The sequence below is a fragment of the Coloeus monedula genome (genome assembly GCF_965178545.1).
Source record: "Coloeus monedula genome assembly, chromosome: 1".
NCBI lineage: Eukaryota > Metazoa > Chordata > Aves > Passeriformes > Corvidae > Coloeus > Coloeus monedula.
In genome coordinates this window covers 65,322,772-65,332,987 of record NC_138781.1, presented here as the reverse complement: position 1 = coordinate 65,332,987, position 10,216 = coordinate 65,322,772, and the positions used below count along the sequence as shown (strand labels likewise).

The window sequence follows — 10,216 nt, the reverse complement described above, 5'->3', positions numbered from 1 at the left end:
GACATATGTTCTAAAATGGAAATGAAAAAAATGCCTGCATGCAGAGAGTAGCAAGAGATTTGCTGTTTATAGCAGAACATTGCTTCAGGGTTAAAATTTCCACATTACATGTTGGCTACACTTCTTCTGGTAGGAATTCCTTGCGCAGCTGCAAATTCCTGCCCACCTCCCCAGCTGTCTCTGCCAGTACTGTTTGTGTCATTTGGATAAAATGAATACCTGACTCATTTGTTTTCATGCTCTACTGTCACAATACCCCATCTGTAAGGCCCCTCCCATAATGGGCTTTGCAGTAGGCAGACATACATCTGAGGTTTGCAGGATTTGATGTGAGTTCTTGGAATGGAAGACCAGAAGTCAACACTGTGCACAGCTGTGAGGAGCTCATCCTACCCTGTGTACTCTGATTATCCAGCAGGTAAGAGAAGAAACCAGTTTATTCTGGAGGCATGAACTGAAGGCTGGAGAGACTAACTGGGTGATAACTGATGAAGTTCAAGTTCTTTCATTATTCTGATTTTTACATATTTCAATAAGCAGAGCACTTAAGAAATTATCAGTGCTTTGAATAAATGTATCATACCAGACCAGCACATTCAGATGATACCTGGCTCAGTATCCACCTGAACTAAGGCTACAGAAAGATAAACTACTGGGAAAAATCAGAAATTCTTTGTGACAGAATGGTTCTCATTAGAAAAGACCAGTGAGACACAAACAAATCTGTACCTCTCCCTCTTCCTCCAGTAACGTCTCAGTTTTAATATAAACCTTCACTGGAGGAATGTTTGGCTAAAGGATAAAATATTGGCCCGAAATAATGAGTCAGAGATTAAAAACCTTATGGTTAGTAGATTTTCTGTTTTCATGTTCCATGGATTGATCTCGAAATTGCTTATTAGCTGGTTCTGCTTCCACCACATGATAAATGAGTGGGAGCTGTTTCTGTAAGAGAGGGAGTAAACAGTTTCTTGTATTTAGTGGAATGCAAACTCATGGCAGCATATGGCATTCCGATACAAAGGAAAATTAACCCTCTGGGTTGAAAAAGCAAAGAACTCTCCTTGTAATGTACTTTATAGAGGCAGATCCCTAGAAAAGCCATGTGACACCACTTATCATACTTGTGGTAAAAACACGATCTAAGAAGATGAGTTGGACAGAACATTTATAGAGGCAGATGAAGGCAATAACCTCTCCATAGGATTTTTTTCTTTTAATTTCCTCTGTAGCACTCAATACTGCTTCCCCTTCCACCTTCATAGAAAATTAAGGAAGTATGGACTATGAGGTGAGGAAAATTAAGGATGTGGACTCTGAGGTCGGGTAAAAATTGGTTGAATTGATGGGCTCAGTGTTTTGTGATCAGTGACACAAACAGTTCAGCAAGAGGCCAGTCACTATGTTGTATCCCAGAAATCGGTCCTGCAGCTAGTATTTTGTATCTTCATTGGTCACTTGGATGATGAGACAGAATATGCCTTCAGCAAGGTTGCAAATGACAAAAAATGGGAGAAGTGGCTGATACAGCTGATGGTTGTGCTGCCATCCACAGGGACATAAACAGCCTAGAGAAATGAGTGACAGGAACCTCCTGAAGTTCAAGAAAGGGAAATGTCAGGTCCTGCCCATGCACCAGGCCAGGCTGGGGCCAAACTATTGTAAAATAGCCTGGCAAAAAAGGCCTCGGGGGTCTTGGAAGGCACTGGCATCAGCTGGCAATATGCTCCTGCAGCAAAGAACGCCAACATTGTCCTGGAATGCATTGGGAAGAGCAATGTCAGCACATGAAGTGAGGTGACCCTTTCCCTTGCCCTAATGAGATGTGACTGGACTGCTGGGTCCAGATCTGGGCTCCCCAGTGCAAATGGGCACACTGTAGAGGGTCCAGCAAAATGCCACAAAAATGATAATAAGGGTTTGGAGCAGCTGACATAGGAGGAGAGGCTGAGACAGCTGGGGCTATTCAGCCCAGAGGTGGGAAGGCTCTGAGAGATCTTTGTGTTTAAATACCTGACTGGGATGAATTTTCATAGTGATGCACAGTGGCAGGAAGAGGGGCAACTGGCACAAACTGAAGTACAGAAATTCCCATTTAAACATAAAAACCACTTTTTTTTTTAAACAGCAAGGTTTTTCAAACATTTGCCCCGAAAGGTTGTGCCATCTTCATCCATGAGGATATTCAAAACCAGACAACATCCTGAGCAATGTGCTCATGCTAACAAGCATCAGCTGTATCGACCACTTCTCCTAGTTTTGTGTCATCTGTGATCTTGATCAAAGCAGGGGCTTGGACTAGACAGTCTCCAGAGGTCCCTTCTCACCTCAGCCATTCTGTCATTCTATGCCAAAACTCTCCACTTGACATTGCCAGCCATTAATTTCCCAACTGTAGTTAGGAGATAAGTGAGGGACTGTGGCAGAGACAGTTTTTGAGAAGACAAGAAGTCTTGTCATTCATAGAAACCATTTGCACATACTCCTATTAGGTACCAGTTCCCCCTGCTGCCCTGCACACACGTGTGCATGCGTGCATGCAGGAGTGGGAAGGTGTGCACACCCCTCCCCTTCCTCTTCCTCTTGCATAGAGAAATACACAGTGGAAGAGATGTGAGGGAGTGTGTGTGTGTGGGGGTGGGTGAGTGAGTGTGGTTTTTTTTCAGTGTGGTCTAAGAACGCGTCCAGATTTGGGGTTTTGGCCTCCTTTTTACTGAAAGTAAAATAAATGGAGAGGGTGGTGGTTTTTTTCCTCTCATCTCCAATTCAATGGCGCTCTACACTGTTGGCAGTTTAATCTGACAGTGGAGCAGACAATAGTTGTAAGGAGAAATGGAATTACATTTTGCTCCCCTTTAGTTTAGGCAAATTTTCAAAATTAGGCGTTAAAATGCAAAAACACTGTAAGAATGAATTAAAATGCAGAAATTGCCACTCACAGGAAGCCTGCACAATTCTAATTCTAAACATCATTAGAAAAAAAAATAACATTCTGTGTCTAACGATCTTTTTTTCCGAGAGGGGGGTGGAATGGTTAATTTGAATTACAAAAAAGCCTTGATAACCCCCCACACATCAATTTACCTGTGAACAAAAAGATTCACACAGAGAAAATGGGACTTGGGACTATTTGATAAATTACTGCAGACTGCTTGAATATTCCATTAGCAAAATAATAGCTCGTTATGGAACCCAGAAGAATGTGGTATAATTATGATAGTACCATCCCCCCCACACACTATGGGGTAAGAGGAATGCAAATGTTAGAAATGATAGCTACTTAACCACAGTTTGGAGATAGGCCTGAAAACAAATCGAAGGGTTATATGATCTCAGGCATTCATAAGGGTTTCTCCAATGTCAATGCCTTAAATTGCTGAATACGTTCCAGCTAGCTGAAGGTCATATTATTAATAGTCATCTTTATTGTGGTAGAGTACAAGAGCCAACGAAGAAGGAGGAGGCCCTTTTGCAGATGAGATGTAAACAAAGAGCGATTGAGAGCCTCTGCCCCAAAGTTCTTACAAACTAGAGCTAAACAAACGAGGCAAAACAAAGGGCTGCTGCAGTGACACAAAATAGCATTTTAGTCTCACATCTGGTTTTGTTTGTTCAGGCTTGGGGGGTCACTTTGGAAGTAAATGGAATGGGAAACCAAGCAGAGTGAGAGACCACAGCAGGGGAGTGGGGTGAGGGGGTAATGTGTGACAAACAAAAATCATTTCAGGTTTAGAAATTTTTCTAAGTCTTAATTGCTTCTGCACTTGTGGCAATGGCCACAGCTCCTGACACGTATATAAACATGGTGTGCTGCTATTGCCCCATGCCCAGCGTGCAGGATGCTTGGCATATGGTGCAAAGAATGAAAGGGGGTCTCTGTCTAATTTACTCAGTGTGACCTGGCTGCTTCCAGCTTTGTAGTTTGAGCTCCTCCAGCCGGCAAATTCCATGCAGTGCCCTCACCCCTGTGCTCTGTTATGATGCAGATATAGCCCCTCTTCTGTGGGCATTTATATGTGGATGTGAATGCACATATATGAATGCAAGAAATAAAAGATCTGCTTTTTAGAATCAGGTGCCTCAGAATTCAAAGAAATGATTATAAAAATTGGCCAAACTGAGCTCACATTGGCTCCATCTGCACAGGAACAGCTTTCAGTGATTATGTAGGACCTGTGTCCTGCCATAGGCTGAAATCTGTGTTCAGCCTTTATTTCTTACTGTCTTCTGCTATTAACAATCCGAGTCTGCATAGTCTATTCTCTCTTCAGAACAAGTAGCTGATCGATCATCATTGTGTTTTCTTGGAAGTAGAAAACACATGAAGCTAAATGTTATGACATTTTCTAAAAAGTCCTTTCTAAAAAGTTCTTAAGTTAGAATCTGAAAAGATGTTGAAGAACATGGGTTTAATTGATCAAAAAGATGGTTTTTTGAAAGCACCTTAAGCTAGCTAGGCAGCTACCCATGTTAGTCCTAGACTTTGAGCGTGGGAGGGAGAGTAGAGAAAGCTGTTTGCAAGCACTTTAACTCACAGCCTGTGAAATAAAAAGGCAGCTTTTTATTTCACAGCAAACCCACCCCAGCCTTCTGGCTTTAGATGCTGGTCCAATGCAAACATTGGGATGGCCATCATCTGGTGGCTGGCTCAAGGTTCAGTTGAATAGAGAGCTTTAGGATTTGGGTCTTAGGCAAGTTAAAAGAACGAATCTTGGCACTATCTTAACCAGCCACTGATGGAGCAGCATCAAAGGTGTCTCATGGTGAATTATCAATTCTGTCTCATGAGCACAGGTACAGCCATATAAGCTGCACCAGGCTGAAGAGTTGAGTGTTCTATTTCTGCTAAAGGATTGTGTACTTGCATCCTTTTCTATAGGCTTCCAAGCAGGTAGAAAAGTTAGAAAAATTATGTTAGAATACTTTGTTGACTCAAGGTTTCTACAAATCTCTGTAAGCCTCCCAGGCGCTATTTTATGAAAAAATTTCCAAGAGGCATTTCCAAAAGTACTATGTGTCAACATTTATAAATAATATACCGCCTAGGACAGGCTGTGTGTTTGTGAGACTGTGTTAAAGAGTAAATAGAAATGTCCAATGTGATGTGTTCATAAATATGTAACAAATGCCCTTCTCTTGCTCTCTGGTAAAAAAAATTAGTCATATTTCTTCAAGGCTGCAAGAATTTAGTTTCATCTGTGAGGTGCCAGAATGTTAAATGTGACATTCAATAAACCACCTAGGAAAAGCTAAACAGTGCTAATCAAGCCATTTAATCTTTTGGAGTTAAGAGCTGCAGTAGGAGAATAAAAGGTATAATTAATAACTCCAGCTGGGAAAGTAAGGCAGAGTAAAAACAGGAGCTAAGACAAACATCTGGTCTTTGTTTCATGAAATATTTACCATGAAATCAAAACTTTTTTCCACCCTTGTGAAATGTGCAAAATTTCCTGAGTTGCAATCCTCAATGCTGGAAAAAGTTTGCACCTGCAAATAAAAATTTTTTCGCATGCACCTGAACTTGCACGTGTAAGTAAATGTATGGATGTGTTTGTATGTAGGTGTGTGCCTGCCTCTCTGTCTCTCTGAATTTGTTCTAAGGTAAAGTCACAAATGATATAAAATTTTTAAATTCGTACAAGGTTGTCACAATTTTTTTTTTTTTATTCATAATGCATCTGCCTTTGTGAACAATTAAAGTTTAATGTGCAACAAAACATGTATCAACCTCATTTAGTTGCCTTGTGCTTAGCTGCTTTTCCTGCCTGATTTGTCCAGATGTTAGCATGGTGACTTCTGAGTGCTTCGCTCTGTGTTGGGTATGCGGCTTCACAGAACTTAAAAAATAGGATTATGCTCACCATTTTTGTAGATGGGGATCTGTGGTAGGGCTAAAATGAAATATCTTGTCAAAGGTGACAGAGGAAATCTTAGTTGAGAGAAGGAAGAAGCAGGCTTTAGGATTCTGGCACATGATTTATGAGTCATTAAAGCCCTAATGAAGGACTATAAGGTGAGTTACGCAGTCTTACAGCTGGAACAGGCTGAGCTGACAGTGCTGCAGTTGCCAGTGGTTTGAGCAGTCGTGATTTGGCCAGTGGTGTGAGCTCCCATCCGAACAACCTATGCACTGGATTATCCCTCCCTCTCCTCACTGTTACCATGTGAAATTTACTCATTAAATAGCTCACTGGTATGAAGTCCTACCCATCATTAGTATTTCTAACATTTGTAGCTCTCATCATAGAAATTTTTGCTAGTAGTGTAATAGAGAGACGGAATTCTGTGCCCGCTCCAGTTTACAAGTGCAGGCCTTCTCATGAAGTTCTGTGGCCAACAGAGCCCTGCAATTTATGTGAATTTTGAACATGCTTTTCTTACTCTCTCAGTTTGTTGAGAAAGCTGTCTATATGTTTGTCACACTTGCACAGCAGGGAATGATACTTTGACACTCCCTCTATGGGCTCTGCATATTCTTAAGTGAAGATGAAATGTAGCATTCCCACCGTAGTCCAGGCTTTGCCTGTCTGTAAAACTGTGGGGTGTGACAGCAAAAGCAACATGCATGACAGTGGCTGTGGAAAGATGAGAGTCCAAGGGCATCTGTGTTCTTGCAGCCAAATGTATATCTGACGGACAGTGCAGAACTGTTTTTTTAATTACATCTCTGGGCAGAAGGTGGAACCAAGAGTCTGGACAAATTAATGAAAAAATTACTTCCGCATTTTAATAGAGAGAAACTGGAATATATTTCTGTGATGTATTAAAAATTCAATAATTTCGGAACCATGAAGATGGCCATGGCTTGTGTTCCCATCCTAGAAATCCATCTGCAAACCTAACTGGGATAAGATGCTGCAGAAGAAATGAATATCCAGAATGAAAAAGCACTCTGGTCATCGTTAAGACCTGTGTGGAGTAATGTCTTGAAAGGCTCTTTATTAAATTATTGAAAAGATGCAAAAATCAGAAAGGTATCAGCAATAGAGTGGTCAGCAGGACCAGGACAGAGATTGCCCCACTATCCTGGCCACTGGTGAGGCTGCACCTTGAATCCTGGGTCCAGTTTTTGTCCCTCGCTACAAGAAGGACATTGACGTGCTGGAGTGTGTCCAGAGAAGGACAATGAAGCTGGGGAAGAGTCTGGAGCACAAGTCTGATGAGGAGCAGCTGAGGGAGCTGGGGGTGTTTATCCTGGAGAAAAGAAGGCTCAGGGGGGACCTTGTCCCTCTCTACGGCTGCCTGAAAGGAGAGTATAGCCAGGTGGGGGCCAGTCTCTTCTGCCAAGTGACAAAGTGACAGGACAAGAGGAAATGGCCACAAGTTGGGGGAGGTTTAGGTTGAATCTTAGGAAAAATTTCTTCACCAGCAGGGTTGTCAAGCACTGGACTAGTCTGCCCAAGGTAGTGGTTGAGTCCTCAGCCCTGGAGGTACTTTAAAAGATGCATAGATGTGGCACTCAAGTGCATGTTTTAGTGGTGCACTTGGCAGTGGTGGGTTAATGGTTGTACTCGATATCAAAGGCCTTTTCTAATCTAAATGTTTCTGTGATTCTACAAAAAGCATAATGAATTGATCAGAGGAATCAAGAAGACTCAGTGGTAGATAGGTTTTTCAATTTGTTTTGTTTCTCTAGTTTATTTAATAATATAACAGGATAAAACCAAAAGCATCAAATAATTTTTTAAAATTTAAAATTCTTAAAACAATTAATTTGGGGTTTCATGGCATATTAAATTATATTTTAAAAATCTCTTACAAATGAAAATATTACTTTTCTGGGTTTCTAGTTTGTTTGTTTTTGTTTTAATGTAAAAACTGACAAAAAAAATAATTTCAAGTTTAAAAAGAAAGAAACTGCCATTCTGAATCATTTGGGTTGGAACATTTTGACTTTATCTGAAGCTTTAAAAGCACTACTTTTCTTTTGACAGGATCTTTCCCAAAGACAAAATATGGCATTTTAGATGACCCTACTCTGGAAAGGATGAGAGCTGGGCGTGGGTGGAATATGGCCATTACCATGCACTGGTCAGATAATCATGATCCCATGTCACTGTCATGTCCAGCTACCACAGACAAACAGATTCGGTGAAGTCCTGCAGGCTTACAGGACAAGGAGAGTATGAAATCCCCCCACAAAATATAATACAGGTTTCCATATCTCTTTATAACTCTTCTAGTTCGTTCCCTTTTTTCCTCAGACCCATGGAGTTCAAATCCAGCTTCACAGCCGTACTTTCCCACTACACCTGCCACAGCCTTCCCTTTTCCCCGCCAAGTACAAGATTTGATGGTGTCCCAGAAGTGAGTTTTGTCCTCTTTTGGGGCCACATAGTTCAATTTTCCTGACACTGATGAGAAGCTTAAAGTTGTCTCTGTACCTTCTTTTGCAATTGTTCTTGAGTTGCTTGACTGTCTTGTTATATTTTACCAGTCTCAGGTTTTATAAAACAGTCCAAACATAATTTCTGCAGATATCCATGATCTGGGAAGAAAAAAGAGTCTATCTTCCCTAATTTGTCAGATCAGTGGCTGACATCAGCCACAAAACTGGTATTACCAGGCAATTCATGAATGACAATAATCCACAAAGAGTTTAGTTTACAATAAAAATGATTCAGGAGACTAAGTCAGACAGGAGGTGATTCATAATCAAGTCATAGGCCCTTCATTCATCATTAATTGTACATCTTCCAGTGTTACAGAAGAAGAAAGGCAGAATATGCCTGGTTTCTGAAAGTCTTGACTTAGTTTTTGCAAAGTTTTTGCAAACTTTTTGTTGGGCCCAAATATTTAGCATCAGCTGGATTTTTCTGTGTGATTCTTTTATGTTCACTAAGTTATTCCTACTCTTGATGAAATAGGGTGGTTTGCTTTGTTTGTCACAGCTCCTAGCAAACACCCAGAAAACATGTACAACCTCCATCAATGGGAAGGCAAACACAAATGGTTATATAGAAAAATAAATTATTTTTAGCTTTTGAGAAAAATTTGTGATAAAATTAGAGCAGATTTACTTGAGTTAATTGGTGAAACCTGTCGTTCTGTCCTTCCCTTTACTCTTGCAGACATGGTGTTTGTCCATCTGAGCTGGACTGTGTTCCTCCAGGTTTCACTTGGCATGGACTGAAATACAGCAGAGAAGGTGAACTTCTCTATCCACACAGCCAGGATATACTTCTCCTTTTTTATTTTTCCTCCTCATCGATTCAAAATTATTCATCTTCATCTTTGAGGGGTGTGAACTAGAGCATTTTTTTTGGCTGAAGTGCATTCTCTAGAAGCCAATCTCCAGATGTACCCTGAACATCACGTGCTGGACTTTCCAACGAACAGAGGTCTCTGGCTCCGCACCTGGATTCAGTTCAAATTAATCTAAACCTAAAGACATATTCCATGAACACCCACAACCTCCTTCCGTCACTAATGGGAGTTCAGCCAACAAGAAGAACAAGTATTCAAGATAAAACTCCTTGAAATGTGGATGCTGTGTATGCTCTGTATGCTGGTTCTCAGCACTGGCTGTTTCTGTGATCTCCTGTTGGCCTGCATTACATCCTAATATAGACATAACTTGTAGACATGGCTGAGAAACAAGCACCCTACAAGCACTGACAATATCAAGATTACCACTTTCAATATCAGGTTTAGGGAACTTCTGATTTCCCTGTGATTGATGGGAATTTTCATAATTTTCAGTTACAAACCCCATGGGACAACAGCTTCTTTCAACAGCTGCAAGTTTTAGGGTGTGTTAATTTATGGAAGATCGTATTAATTTTGATGCCTTTCAAATAAAAACTAGATAATGAAAGAAGAGACGTCTTTTTTTTCACTGTGTATGAGCCATACTGTTTTTTCAGCAAGCTATCTGGTTATCAGTTTGGGACCTGCAACTTGAGGTAGAGCCTCCCTCACAAGTAAAGAGAGCCCTTACATTGTGAACAGCATAGTATGGAAATGTTGCTTTTTTAACTTGGGGCACAAGAGCTTATATAATTTTCTAATTTGCCTTAAATTGAGAATCTTTAAAGGGAAAGGACGGGGTGTTTTACTTTGAGTCCTGATAGAATATGCTGCGCTGATGGAGTTGAAGTATTTTGTCACCAACAGAAAAGTCTTTTCATACTCTATGTTTGAAGAACGGATCAAAAACTGCTGTGTTTTTCCACAATAATTCTTGAGTGTGATGTGTTAGGCAAGTCTTACAAGG

The 10,216-nt window shown here is 40.8% G+C and overlaps 1 long non-coding RNA gene across 1 annotated transcript; it reads left to right on the top strand.

The window, feature by feature from the left end:
* Positions 1 to 277: 277 nt before the first annotated feature.
* LOC309583511 lies at positions 278 to 9,824 on the top strand. The gene is made up of 2 exons (XR_014227162.1): positions 278 to 418; positions 9,072 to 9,824. It is a non-coding gene; the product is annotated as an uncharacterized lncRNA (long non-coding RNA).
* The last annotated feature ends 392 nt before the right edge of the window (positions 9,825 to 10,216 follow it).